Consider the following 14795-nt stretch of genomic DNA (forward strand, 5'->3'; position numbering starts at 1 on the left):
CCACTTTGACTTTGACTAAGTTATTCTGCATTACGGACCTCAGATTTCTCCCCTATAGATAATAAGGCATAACTGGAAAATGCTGAAGGCTCCTTTCATTTTTGATATCCTGTGATCTAGATGGTCTCACAGTCTATGTACAATTTCAACATAGCTATTCTCCAGACTTGAAAAAGCCATCTCATCCAAAAAGATTTCCTACAGAAAAGGAATATTTAGGATTTTATCAAATACGGTGGCGTGTGAACATACAAATGCACATATTACGTGACAGAAAAGGTACAGTTTTTTTTAACTCCTTCCTAAACAAAATCTAAACAAACGAACATAACATACTAAAAATTTTACAACATAGAATTTAACCCCAGAGTGAAAATATGTCATAACATCAGGAAAATAATAAGCAGAATACATTAAAGCAACAAAAAAAGTTTCAGGTGCACGTGGGTGGCTCAGTCAGTTAAGCACCTGACTTTAGCTCTGGAAAATAGTATAGAGGTTCCTCAAAAAATTAAAGATTGCTCAGTCAGTTAAATATCTGACTCTTGATTTCAGCTCAGGTCATGATCTCATGGTTCATGAGTTTGAGCTCTGCATCAGGATCTGTGCTGACAGTGTGAAGCTTGTTTGAGAGTCTCTCTCTCTCTCTCTCTCTCTCTCGACCCCTTCCCTGTTCATGCTCTCTCAGAATAAACATTTTTAATAATTAAAAATAAAACTACCCTACAACCCAGCAATTGCACTAATAGGTATTTATCCAAAGGATACAAAAATGCTGATTCAAAGGGGCACATGCACCCCCATGTTTATAGCAGCATTATCAACAATAACCAAATTATAGAAAAAGCCCAAATGCCCGTTAACTGATGAATGGATAAAGAAGATGTCGTATGTGTGTGTGTGTGTGTACACACACACACACACACACACACACACACACACACCGGAATACTACTTGGTGATGAAAAAGAATGAAATCTTGCCATTTGCAACAACATGAATAGAACTAGAGTACGTTATGCTAAGCAAAGTAAGTCAGAAAGACAAATATGATTTCATTCCTATGTGGAATTTGAAAAACACAACACATGAACACAGGGGAAGGGAAAGAAAAATAAGATAAAAAGAAAGAGGGAGCAAACCATAAGAGACTCTTAAATACAGAGAACAAACTGAGGGTTGCTGGAGGGGAGGTGGGTAGGGGGATGGGTTAAATGGGTGATGGGAATAAAGGCAGGCACTTGTTGGGATGAGCATTAGGTGTCATATGTAAGAGATACATCACTGAATTCTGCTCCTAAAGCCAAGACTACGCAGTACCTTAACTAACTTGAAAAAAAAAAAAAGCAAAAAGGACACATTAAGGTGACACAGAAGTAGTAATTACAGGAAATCGCTACCATCCTTAGGGCTAGGGCAAAAAGCTGGAAAGTGGAACAGCAAGCAGTCTCCCCTTAGTACCTGAACCTAAGAGAAGTCTGCCGTAAAGTATACTTTCCAGAACATGCACATCACAAAGCCTAATGGCGGGTCTGAAGATGAGAGTTGCCTAATAACTACTACGAACCTCCAGCAGGATAAACACAAAAGGAACTCCACCTCAGCACTTCATAATAAACTACTGAAAACCCAAGACAAAGAAAATTTTAAAAACAGACTGAGACAAAGGACAAATATACCTTTAACCAGCACCACCTTTAGGCACAGCCGACTGTGGCACAGGCCTGGACTTGGGGCTTGGGCTTTAGGGGGTCCTGTTTGGCTTCCTTCTCTCTTCCCCGCCTCCGCGTCACTCTCCACAGGGTGAGGGTCCCGCAGAGTGTAACTCAGGCTCCAAACATCTAGGCCCTCAGAATCCGAGGCCCGCACAGCCTCAGGTCCGCCTCCGACGCTCGCAGCCCTCTTTCCACCGAGGGCGAGCCCCAGGCCTGAGAGCGCCCCGAGCTTGCCGGTGAGGGCTGAATTCAGGGACGACCCAAGGGTGGGGCAAGAAAGGGCCCTGGGTTAAGCGCCTCCGTCTTTTGGCCAGGGCGGGCCTGCCTTCCAAAGAGCCATCGGGTGCAGCCGACTCCTCCCGTCAGGCGGTGGGCGGTGCGAGGAAAGGAGACTTCCGGGAAGGCGGGAAGTTTAACAGGCAACCCTCCCCTGGGCCTCCGAGAGCTGGTGCCGCCCCACAAAAGGCGGCAGCCGCGCGGGCCTGCGCAGCCTCCTGGCCACGTGACAGCAAGGAGGCAGCAGGCTGTGAGGACAGCCCCTACCTCTTCAAGGTGTTGGAAAAGCTTCTTCGACCGTGAGGCCAGCATCCTGGAGGACAGACTGGCGGCACACATCCAGGGCCAGAGAAGTGAGGAGAAGCTGGACCGGATGCATGGCATCCTGCGAATCATTAAACCCGGCAACCATGTGCTCAGCCTGCCAGTCCGCATCCCGAAAAACAACGGCTCCCCAGAAGTCATCTGGGGCTACGGGGCTCAGCCCAGCCAGCACTGCACGCTCCCGTTACAGTGTAGATGTGAATGTGGGCAAAGTATAAGTTTTGGCCTCCCTTATGACTCTACACGTGCTGTGGTTGATGTGCCACTTGGGGGTGCTGATGCTAGAGTGTTAAGATTAATCCCAAGAACTACACCAGTAAGGAACTGGGAAAAGATTACAAGGGGGTTCACCATGGAACTAACAAAAAAATGGGCTTTCTTGGTCCTGGCATCGATGTGCCTTCCTCAGACATGGGCAATGTGAGTGAGAGATGTCCTAGATTGCTGACACCTATGCTAGCATCATAGGGTATGCAAATTAATGCACATGCTATCCTGGTAAATCCATCAATCAGGGTCTCGTCCACTGACATCTCTGCTACTAGCCAGTGTTTTACATGGGATTGAAAACTTCCTCAGTGAAGCTTCTTTCATGAGCATTTTTGGAATGACACCAGGGTTTGGAAATAAAACATTTGTTATTTAGGGCTTTGGCAATTTTGCACTCTATATTTACGTTATAATTTTGCTAAATGTGTTGGTGTTGGTGAATATAATGGGAGCATGTGGAATCCAGATGGCATTGACCAAAAGGAACTATAAGACTTGAAATTGCAACATGGATCAGGACACCTGGGTGGCTCAGTCAGTTAAGCATGGGACTCTTGGTTTCCGCTCAGGTCATGATCTCACGGTTTGTGAGTTCAAGCCCAGCGTCAGGCTCTGTGCTGACAGTGCTGGCAGTGTGGAGCCTGCTTGGGAGTCTGTCTCCCTCTTTCTCGGTGCCAGCCTACTCGCTCAAAATAAATAAATAAACTTTAAAAAAATTTTTTTAAATAAAATTACAACATGAATCAATTCTGGGTTTCTCCAAGGCAAAGCCCTAGGAAGGTAGCATCTTGCCAGCAAACTGGCATACCCATCCCTACTGCCAATGATAAGCAGGTAACCAAGTCTAGTGCACCCTGAATGAAAGCCAAGATCACTGCTGAAGTTTCCAATGAACCAGCAATTCTAGAAGCTGATAATATTTTTCTGAAGAGGAACATTATGTTTATTCCTGATTTATTCCTAAATGCTGAAGGAGTGACAGTATCTTACTCTGAGTGACTAAAGAATATAAATCATGGAGTTCCTGGGTGGCTCCGTCGGTTCACCTGTCTGACTCGTGATTTCAGCTCAGGTCATGATCTCAGGCTCCAGAGATTGAGCCTCAGGCTCCATGCTGATGTAGAACCTGCTTAAATTGTGTGTGTGTGTGTGTGTGTGTGTGTGTGTGTGTAGTCAGCTATGGCTCTTTGACCTTAAATATGAAAGAGATTCTAGCTACTGCTTTCTCATGTCTGTTCAAGATAGTTTAGAAAGAAAATTTAGAAAGCACTATCAAACTTTTCCCAGTGTATCCACGTCAGGGTTCCAAAACAGAGTATCTAAGAAAAGACACTGTACATTCTGGTTTATCTTACACTGTGGAGTTTTCTGCCAGGCAAATCATGTACACAGCCACAAAGAACAACCTAGGATTGAACCTGAAAACAGCTGCCTATGTCAGCACCATTGAGAAAGTCTTCAGGGTGTGCAGTGTAGCTGGTTTGACCTTCAAATAAATAGAACATATCTGACTTCTTCATTATCCTCTTTACCTGTAGCTTCTGCAAACCTATCACATGTTTACAGAAAGAGTTCTCTCTTAAGGACATCATTCTTAATAAGTCAGTCCAAATCAGCCATTTAAAAAGGAAGAAATTAATGGTGGCAGATCACATATGCATTGATGAATGTGAAAGTAGAAATTGCCTGTGCCAGAGGGCCACTTGGGATATTTTGCCTTTAAATAAAAAGCCTTTTCATCTAGCTATATGCTCCCAGCTCCCAGCTTATTCCCAACATGTTAATTACCTTTTGTTTCAGCTGAGCAATCAGTTGTTTGCATAATTTTACTCTGTCCAGGTCTGAGATGGAACATGCTATAATTTTGATGCATTTAAAAAGTAGGTGTGTGACATTTTCAGAAGGTAGTGTTGTCCTAAAATTAGTTATTATTATTTCACATCAGCAAAATAACTCAATTTTACAGGATACAAAAAAAATAAAAGCTGTTTCTTCTATGCATTTTATTCTCTTAAAATGATATGAGTACATGCTGCTGTAATAAAATTCCCTTTAATCATTTAACAAGCCTAACCTTGACTCAAACAGCAAGCGCTTACAAACATAAATGAAAAAATATAGTATTTTATGATATAAAATAGTATTACTTATAGTTCATCAGTTCTGTATTGTTGTCCAGCAAAAATAAAAAGCCAGATGGAGAATTGTTATCTTCATAAACTACAGATGATGGAGGCTATTTTTATTGTGGCTATCTGAATTTGCTAAATATAATTATGACATGCAGTCCAAATAATGCAGTGACCTCCTTACCATGTTGATTTTTCATTTTTTTAGGGATCTATTGTGCTGAGTAATTGAATATAATTCAAATAGAGTAACCCAGAAAAAACTCTACTCGGTCTCCCTGTCTGGAATCTGGCTGACAGCTTAAGCATTGTTTAATTTTGTGTCTCTTTTCTTTTAGGAGGCCTCATAGGCACACAAGCTTAATTAACAAAATGGGACTTAAAACATTGGATTGAGTGTTTTGTTTTGGGATGTTTTTGGCCAGGACCTTTTGAACAGTGGTATGCCAACGAAATACTAGACATTACGTATATAAGGAATGAGCCCTTTTTTAAAAAACAATAATACGCTCAAAAATTTCTAATTACTTTGTAACTTCATGACTTAACCCGGTAATAAAAACAGTTATTAAAAGTCTGCCATTTCAAAAAAAAAATTGAAAGGGAAATATTTTCAGACAAATGACAGCTAAAGACATTTAGCACCAGTGTACTTTTACAACAGAAATACTGAAAAGATTTCCTTATATAGAGGGAATAAGTTCCTTAACGGAATTATTGAAATAGAGGAGTGAATTAATGGAATTATTGAAATAGAGCAGCTGAAAGTTTGAACATGTAAGTTTACATGAATATCGAACTGTATAGAAAAAATAATGTCTTGAGGATTATATACACACATACATATACGTACATGTACACACACACATAATCAAAATACATGACAAAAACAGCACAAAAAGTTGGAGAGGGGGTAAAAAGTGTTAAAACTCTGCAAAGATCCTTATATTGCCCAGGAAGTGGTAAAAGTACTAATTTATAGGATGCATGCAGTAATATCCAGGGTAACAACTAAAACAAGAGTAAAAGATTGCCTCTTAATAGAAAGGAAAGAAAGGAATGATAAAAAAAAAAGGGGGGGGGAGGGGGTTGTGGTTAATCCAAAAGAAGGCAAGAAAGGAGGGAAAAAGGAATATAGAGCAGGTGTGACACTGGTGAGGTGGGAAGTTAAATCCAACTACATCAGTAATCATGCTAAATGCAAATGGACTAAGTTCTCTTACTAAAAGGGATTATCAACTAAATGTTACCTAAAAGAGTTGCACCTTAAATATCAGGTACAGAAAGGCTGACAATAAAAGGGTGGAAGATGCTGCATCTTATAAATGATTTTAAAAAAAGAAATAAGCTGGCAATAGGAACCTCATCAAAGCCTCTCCTTCTCTATTCCCAGAGATAGATGTTAGAGTTGGGGAGGTAAATCATCACAAGATATTATAGGGTGGTACTTACAATCAATTCTACTTTTGATGCATGAGGCAAGATCAATATTCAACCCAGATATGCCTTAGGAATAAATGCAATCTAATTCAAAAGAATAGCAGATAGATGATTTTGGGAAGCTACATCCCCTTTACCTCAACCATGCAAATGTAGTCCAAGGCCAGGGACATTGGAGCTGATAACAAAAACAATGACAACAAAAACCCTCCAATGTCCAGATTTCTCTTTAAAAGGGTTCTACATTTACCACTCTTCATTTTCTTATGAGGCATACATTCACCCAACTGAGCTAGGAACCCCTTTATGATCTTACCATGTCTTAATAAAAATGTTTAAATTTCCCAGTCTAGTTGTTCAATTAAGTCACTACTCCATAGGTGTTAAGTGTTCTTTTGACCCATTTTTGTATAATAGTCACGTTGAAATGTGTTCCTTGCTCCAATGAGGCAAAGGTTGTGAATGCAAATTGACGTAAAATGGCTATTTCCAGGACCTTAATGGTGTTATAGCTGCTGCTTCTGTTAAAGAGTAAGAAATGGTGTCTATTTTTATTTAAATCCTTTTGAATCCTTCAGAAACATTAGCAGTGACCCTGTGCAATTCACCTGTCAGCTTTGGGTCAATTTTGTTATTGGGGGATTTTCCCAAGGCCAAGTTCAAGTTGTTTATCTCTTGTTAACATTCAGGAAATTATATTAGTAACTTCCACATTAGTGACTTTGGTGGATGACAGTGGAATATGCTTTTGTAAACTCATCGTTGTATGATTTGGACATGACTATGCCTCCTTTCATGTATCCAAGTGGCTACCTACAGGCAATGGACCAAGGCATCATCTTGGCATCCCAATTCTCCTCTGAAACAATAATTGGGTTCTTTTGGTGAGCATCAATATGATCTACTTTAATTTTGTTTCTGAAATTCCATAGGCTTTCCACAGTTGTGTTCTTCACATATAGTATTCTTTATTGTTCATCCATTAAACATTTATTAGCAACACCCCTTGCGCCATTGGCTATGGGCTAAGGGTTTGTGATATCCACACTTTTTATATAGCATTTTATATCAGTTAGGACTTTGATCTAGAGCAAGATTCAGTTCTTTTTATATTGTTCTATGCACTGCTTTCAGTTCAACTCATTGTGCACAATTACCTTTACCTTTTTTTTTCTTTTTTAAATTTGTTTTAATTCTGTATAGTTAATATACACTGTTATATTAGTCTCAGGGGTACAATATAGTTACTGAACAATTCTATACACTAATCAGTGCTCATCATGATAAGTGTACTCTTTAATCCCATCACCTGTTTCACTCACCTCCCACCAACCTTCCTTTTGGTAACCATCTGTTTGCTCTCTATAGTTAAAAGTCTGTTTCTTGCTTTGTCTCTCTTTCTTTTTTTCCCCCTTTGCTCATTTATTTTGTTTCTTAAATTCCACATATGAGTGAAATCATATGGTATTTGTGTTTCTCTGACTTACTTCACTTAGCATTATACTCTCTAGCTCCATCTGTTGTTGCAAAGGGCAAGATTTCATTCTTTTTAATGGCTGAATGACATTCGTGTGTGTGTGTGTGTGTGTGTGTGTGTGTGTGTACCTCATCTACTTTATCCATTCACCTATCGATGGACACTTGGGCTACTCCCATAATTTGGTTATGGTAAACAATGCTACAATAAACATAGGGGTGCATGTATCTCTTTGAATTAGTATTTTTGTATTTTGGGGGTAAATACCCAGTAGTGTGATTACTGGATCATAGGAGATGCCCACTTTCACCACTTGTATTCAGAATACCATGAGAAGTCCTAGCCACAGAAATCAGACAACAAAAAGAAATAAAAAGGCATCCAAATTGATAAAGAAGAAGTAAAACTTTCACTATTTGCAGATGACATGATAATATGTATAGAAAACCCCAAAGACTCTACCAAAACAACTACTAGAATTGGTAAATGAATTCAGTAAAGTCACAGGATGCAAAATCAGTGTACAGAAATCTGTTGCTTTTCTAAACACTAATGAAGCAGCAGAAAGAGAAATTAAAACAATCCCATTTGCAAGTGTACCAAAAATAATGAAATACCTAGAAATAGACTTAACCAAAGAGGTCTTTTGACCTGTATTCTGAAAACTACAAAACACTGATGAAAGAAAGTGAAGATGACACAAAGAAATGGAAAGACATCCTATGCTCATGTACTGAGGAAACAAATATTGTTAAAATGTCTGTACCTTTGCCGCTGGGCTAACAGCAAATTAGCCCCTGGGAAAATAGCAGCAGACTTCCATAAGTGTCCTTTTCCAGTACAGGAGCTCCCACTGGTGGAGCCAGCAGCCTATTACATGTCAGTGAGAAGAGAATCCTACAATTCAGGTCACTCACAAACAGAAGAGGGTGTTCTATCATTGATCCTAGAGGCAGAGAAAGGCTACCTGCTCATGAATATGATGCACTTGCTCCATTGCAGCATATTCATAAGTATAATGTTAAAATTTTTCAAGGAACTTTGTTTTACATCCCTTTATTTGAATGTCTAACATTACTCATATCAAAATATATACTTTGGTAATTGTTTGTCCTTCAGCCATATGACCTGTTTCCACCAGAGCTTAAGAGCATACTAGTAACTGTGTCTCAAATGGTTTGTACCAAGTTATAGCATAATCTTCTAATTCAAAATACGGGTAGCTGCCATTTAGTGTCAGAATTAGACTTCTACTAATAACTCCAGTCTCTGAGTTTTAGTAGTAGACACATATAAAATCCTTGGACTGTTAAGATTATATATAGTCCCAGAGGTTCACCTTGTATATTACCCTCTACATATCCTCAAAGGCTTCCTTTGTTCCAGCTCATTTGAATTGAGTCTTTTTTTTTTCTAGTCACTCTGTCCTACAAAGGACAGAATACTCAAATGCAGTATATGTGTCCACCAGAATTTATACAGCTCCACAAGACCTAGTATCTTTTTCTCATTAGTGGGACCCAGAAGGGACAGTAATTTGTTCTTTACTATTTGTGAAATGTCCCTATAGGCCTCAACCTGGGATATTCCTGGATATTTGCCTGATTGGCCTTGACCCTAAAGGGCCTTGACTACTTCTGCACATTATAATTTACAAGAGCCCTTGGCTTCCTCTTCCAAAGAGGAAATTATCATCTTATCAATGTAACAAATCAGCTTATTTTGAAAGTGGTCATATCTAAATCTCATCCTATCAGGTTGTGACAGTATGCAGGAGAATTCAGGTACCCTTACTGGACAGTAATTGCACAATAGAGTCCATCTCACATGAAGATGAACTCTATACTTGACCGGCTTTCCAAAATAGGATACAAAAGCCAAGTCACCTTTAGCTAACCAGTCACCTTTAACCTGCTGAATTCTTGAAATATTGTCCTCATGTCTGGCAAAGCAAAAGCTATCAATGGAAGTACTTTTAAAAGTCAATAGTCAGCAGTCAGCTGTGCAGTGTCTTTTATAAGCCACATAGGAATACTATCGACAGAATAGAAGAGACTTGCACTCTTTATTCTACTGCTTTCTTTTTTTTTTTTTTTTAAATATTTTTATTTTATGTTTAAGAGAGAGAGAGAGAGACAGTGTGAGCAGGGGAAGGTCAGAGAGAGAGGGAGTCACAGACTCTGAAACAGGCTCCAGGCTCTGAGCTGGCAGTCAGCACAGAGCCCAACGCGGGGCTCGAACCCACGAACCGCGAGATCATGACCCAAGCGAAAGTCGGACGCTTAACCGACTAAGCCACCCAGGCGCCCCTCTACTGCTTTCTTAATAAGGGCTGAGATTCGCTGTCCTCGTTTACTCAAATACTGCTTAATAATTACTATAGAAGAGAGTGCAGGCAGTGATAATGATCTCATTTAGCATGCAATTCAAACTAGGCAAAGGGTGAATTTGCCCAGCATTTGGCTACAAGCTAGTAATGGCAATGCCCTCTATTCATGTGTCAACTGTCTTCTGTATATACATTTGTGACAATGCGATACCACCACAGAGAATCTCTCACTTTCTCAGTTATCTACACTTTTACTCAATCTTGGTGTCTTCTGCCACAGAATCAGCATACCACCCCAAGGTTTACTTTTATCCCCTTAATGGTGCTTTCTGATTTCCCTAAAAATATAATAGACATCATGTACCATAATTTCTAGGGAAAATAATGTTTTCAGTGTTTAAAAGCATAGAGGTAATGATGGTCCTAAAGTGGGGGGTAATCATGGACAAATCTAAAAGATCTAAAAGGTTAGAAATGAAGTTCTCTAGTCGGTTAAGCGTCTGACTTCGGCTCAGGTCATGATTTCACAGTTCGTGGGTTCAAGCCCCGCATCAGGCTCTGTACTGACAGCTAGCTCAGAGCCTGGAGCCAGTTTCAGATTCTGTGTCTCCCTCTCTGACCCTCCTCTGCTCACACTGTCTCTCTCTCTCTCTCAGAAATAAATAAAACATTAAAAATTTAAAAAAAAAAAAAAAGAAAGAAAGAAATGAAGTCCTCCATGCCTATACCCAGACCTGCTGGGGACAGGTGTCTTCAACAACTATATGGTTTAAAAAAAAAAATTTTTTTTTTTTGCTTAATAAAGAATCCTGAGAAAAGGGACCATATCAATTAACACAGCCTGATCTAAATTATCTTACTTCCTCCCTGGTCCAACCATCAGAGTCTATTTCCACATATATTCCCCAGTTTTCCCCAGTATAAATTAACAAAATCTTACTTCAACTCTTCTTTCATTTTGCACTTTGTAATTGCCCCACTCCCCAACCAGAGACCATTCTGGGATTTGAATACATTTGTGGGTCTAGAAGTAATGAGGGGTTTTGAAGCTGAGTCATAAGGAGAATTTATATCCTTTTGAATTTATATCCTATAGCAGTTAGTGATTTTAGTAAAATTACAGACTCCTCTCTGATTAGTTGAAGCCGAAATGAAATCTATTAGCATTTATTAGCGGGTACTTAACTGGAGAAATCAGGTTAAGTTAATTAAGCTTCCAAAACAATTTCCAGGACTAATCAGAGATTCTATCCTCACCAAAAAAGCAGCTATCAGGAGCTCCCAGGTGGCTTAGTTAAGCGTCCGACTTCAGCTCAGGTCATGATCTCACAGTTCATGGGTTCAAGCCCCTTGTCGGGCTCTGTGCTGACAGCTAGCTCAGAGCCTCGAGCCTATTTCGGATTCTGTATCTCCCTCTCTCTCTGACCCTCCCCTGCTCAAGCTGTCTCTCTCTCTCAGAAATAAATAAAAACATTTAAAAACAAACAAAAAGCAGCCATCACCACTGCCATACCCAGAACTTTGCCTCTCATGCCATCACCTGTGTAGTTTTCTCTTGCTGTAAAAACTATTACTATAGCAGCACCTGGGTAGCTCAGTCAGTTGAGTGTCTGACTCTTGGTTTTAGCTCAGGTCATGATCTCACAGTTCATAGGTTTGGGCCCCATGTCAGGCTCTACGCTGACAGTGTGGAGCGTGCTTGGGATTCTCTCTCTCTCCCTCTCTCTCTGCCCCTCCCCTGCTCACTCTCTCTCTCTCAAAATAAATAAATAAACATTTAAAAAAGACATATTACCACAAACTTAGCTGCTTAACACAATACACATTTATTGTATCATAATTATACTATCGCAGTTTCTGTGGGTCAAGGGTCACAAATGAATCAGTCCTCCACTGCTCTTATAATGTTGGCCTTCTCACCTGGAGGTTCTACTGGATGAAACTCCTCTTCCAAGCTCACTCAAGTTTTTGGGAGAACTTATTTCCTTGCAAGTTTACAACTGAGGGCCCCAGCTTCTTTCTTGCTGGTAGCCATCCCCAGCTCCTTTTGGCTGCCCTCAGCTCTTGGAGGCCACCTGTATTTCCCTGCCACATGGCCCTCTATAGGCAGTCACAACAAACCAGTTTACTTCCTCAATGCCAGCAGGGGAGCATCTCTCTGCACAAAAGAGTCAGGTTCCTTTTTTAATGGCTGATCAAGTCAGGCCCTCCCAGGATAATCCTCCTTTTGATCAATTCAAAATCAAGTGACTTAGGACCTTAATTACCTCTGCAAAATCCCTTCACTTCACTTTATAACATTACCTGATCAAGGAAGTGACATCCCTTACCTTCACCATATTCTAAAAGTCACACATTCTGTCCCCACTCAAGGGACAATGTATGGATTTACCCTAAAAGTACCCTGAGAGTAACAGCTGTACATGATCATTCTCAAGAAGCTCTGGGGTTCAAGCAGAACCACTACTAATCTTTGGGTGAACATTACACAGGGGCCCCTGTGGGTAGTAACAACCCCCACAAGTTCACCGTTGGCAGGTGGGAGTTGGCCTGGATTTTAGACCACCATTCTCACCCACTCTTTATTCAATGCACAGACTGCATACTGAACCAAAGGCACAGACCTGGCCAATACCCTGCACATAGTGAACATCTGATGGATGAATGTCTTCTAGGATGTCAAATACCTAGTCTCATCACCTCATCATTTAAACAAAGTCTACCAAAGGGCACATGCACAGGCTATAGCCCTGCCCTTTCCCTTCTATCTGAGAAGAGCTGCACAATAAAACTTTTTAAAGTTTTATTTATTTTCAGAGAATGTGTGTGCACACGCAAGCGAGGGAGGGGCAGAGAGAAAGAGAATCACAAGCAGGCTCCACCCTGTTAGCAGAGCCCAACATGGTACCAGAACCCACAAACCACACAAGACCATGACCCAAGCCCAAACCAGGAGCCTGATGCTCAACTCAGCCACCAAGGCATCCCAGGACACGTTCTTGCTTGCTACTACCCAGTTAATCTTGCTACTCTTCCCAGTGAATCCTTTGGTCATTAATTTCATTTTCTTTTTTTTTTAATTGACACACATTATATTAATTTCAAATGTACAACATAATGATTCAAGGTTTGTGTATATTACAAAATGATCTCTATAATAAGTCCAGTTAACATCCATCACCACACAGAATTTTTTTCTTGTGATGAGAACTTTTAAGATCCAATCTCCTGGTTACTTTCAAATATGCAGCACAGTATTATTAACTGTAGTCACCAGGCTGTACATTACATCCCCATGATTTATTCATGTATTGTGCCTTTTGACCTCCTTCACCCATTTTGCCCATCCCCTATCCCTAGCCTCAGGCAACCACCAATCTGTTCTCCTTTTTGTTTATTTTGTTGTTGTTATTCTTTTTTTTTTTTTGTCTTTTGTGTAGTTTTTTGGATTCTACATATGAGATTTTACAGTATTTATCTTTTCATTTTGGACTTATTTCATTTATCATAATGTCCTTATTTCATCCATGTTGTCTCAATAGCAATATTTTATTCTTTTTTATGTCCTATATCTTTTAATATTCTTCATCAGATTTTCTGGGTCGGTTCATAGTGGTTTGGAAAATGTGGCAAATAGGCAAAGTGTTTGCCTATTTGATCATCAGACAGCCAATATGCAGGATTTCTTTTGTGGGGGTTTTTTTTCAAGTTTTTATTTAAATTCCAGTTAGTTGACCTACAGTGGAAGGTGTGGAATTAGTTTGAGGTGTGGAATTTAGTGATTCATCACTTACATACAACACCCAGTGTTCATCACAACAAGTGCCCTCCTTACTTCCCATCACCCATGTAGCCCATCCTCCCACCCACTTCCCCTCCAGCAACCCTCAATTTGTTATCTATGGTTAAAAGTCTGTTGGGGCACCTGGGTGGCTCAGTCGGTTAAGTGTCCAACTATTGATTTCAGTTCAGGTCATGATTTCAGTCTCATGGTTCATGAGTTTAAGCCCTGCATTGGGCTTCTTGCTGGCAGTGCAGAGCCTGGTTGGGATTCTCTCTCTCCCTCTCTCTCTGCCCCTCCTCCCCATCTTTGTCTCTCTCAAAATAAACTTTTTAAAAAAGATCTGTTTCCTGTTTTGCCTCTCTCTCTTTTCCCCCTATGTTTATCTGCTTTGTTTCTTAAATTCCACATATGAGTGAAATATGATATTTGTCTTTCTCTGACTGACTTATTTCACTTAGCATAATACTCTCTAACTCCATCCACATAGTTGCAAATGGCAAGATTTTATTCTTTTTTGTGGCTGAGTAATATTGCATTGTATATATTTACCACATCTTTATCCATTCATCAGTTGATGGACAGTTGAGATCTTTCCATAATTTAGCTATTTTTGATAATGCTGCTATAAACATCAAGGTGCATGTATCCGTTTGAATCAGTATTTTTGTATCCTTTGGGTAAATACCTAGTAGTGCAATTACTAGATCATAGTTCTATTTTTAACTTTTTGAGGAACTTCATAATGTTTTCTAGAGTAGCTGCATTCCCACCAGTTTGCATTCCCACCAAAAGTATGAAAGGATTTCCCTTTCTCCACGTTCTTTCCAACACCTGTTGTTTCCTGTGCTGTTAATTTTAGCCATTCTGACAGGTATGAGGTAAGACCTCATAGTAGTTTTGATTTGTATTTCCCTGATAATGAGTGATGTTGAGCATCTTTTCATGTGTCTCCTAGCCATCTGAATGTCTTCTTTGGAAAATGTCTATTGATGTCTTCTGCCCATTTTTTAACTGGATTATTTGTTTTTTGGAGTTGAGTTTGATAAATTCT

The 14795-nt window shown here is 39.9% G+C and overlaps 1 pseudogene; it reads left to right on the forward strand.

Moving 5' to 3' along the window:
- Positions 1 to 2219: 2219 nt before the first annotated feature.
- On the forward strand, positions 2220 to 4081 carry LOC120222992 (annotated as a pseudogene).
- The last annotated feature ends 10714 nt before the right edge of the window (positions 4082 to 14795 follow it).

This window comes from Hyaena hyaena, unplaced genomic scaffold (genome assembly GCF_003009895.1).
Source record: "Hyaena hyaena isolate Hyena2069 unplaced genomic scaffold, ASM300989v1 scaffold_936, whole genome shotgun sequence".
NCBI classification, from domain to species: domain Eukaryota; kingdom Metazoa; phylum Chordata; class Mammalia; order Carnivora; family Hyaenidae; genus Hyaena; species Hyaena hyaena.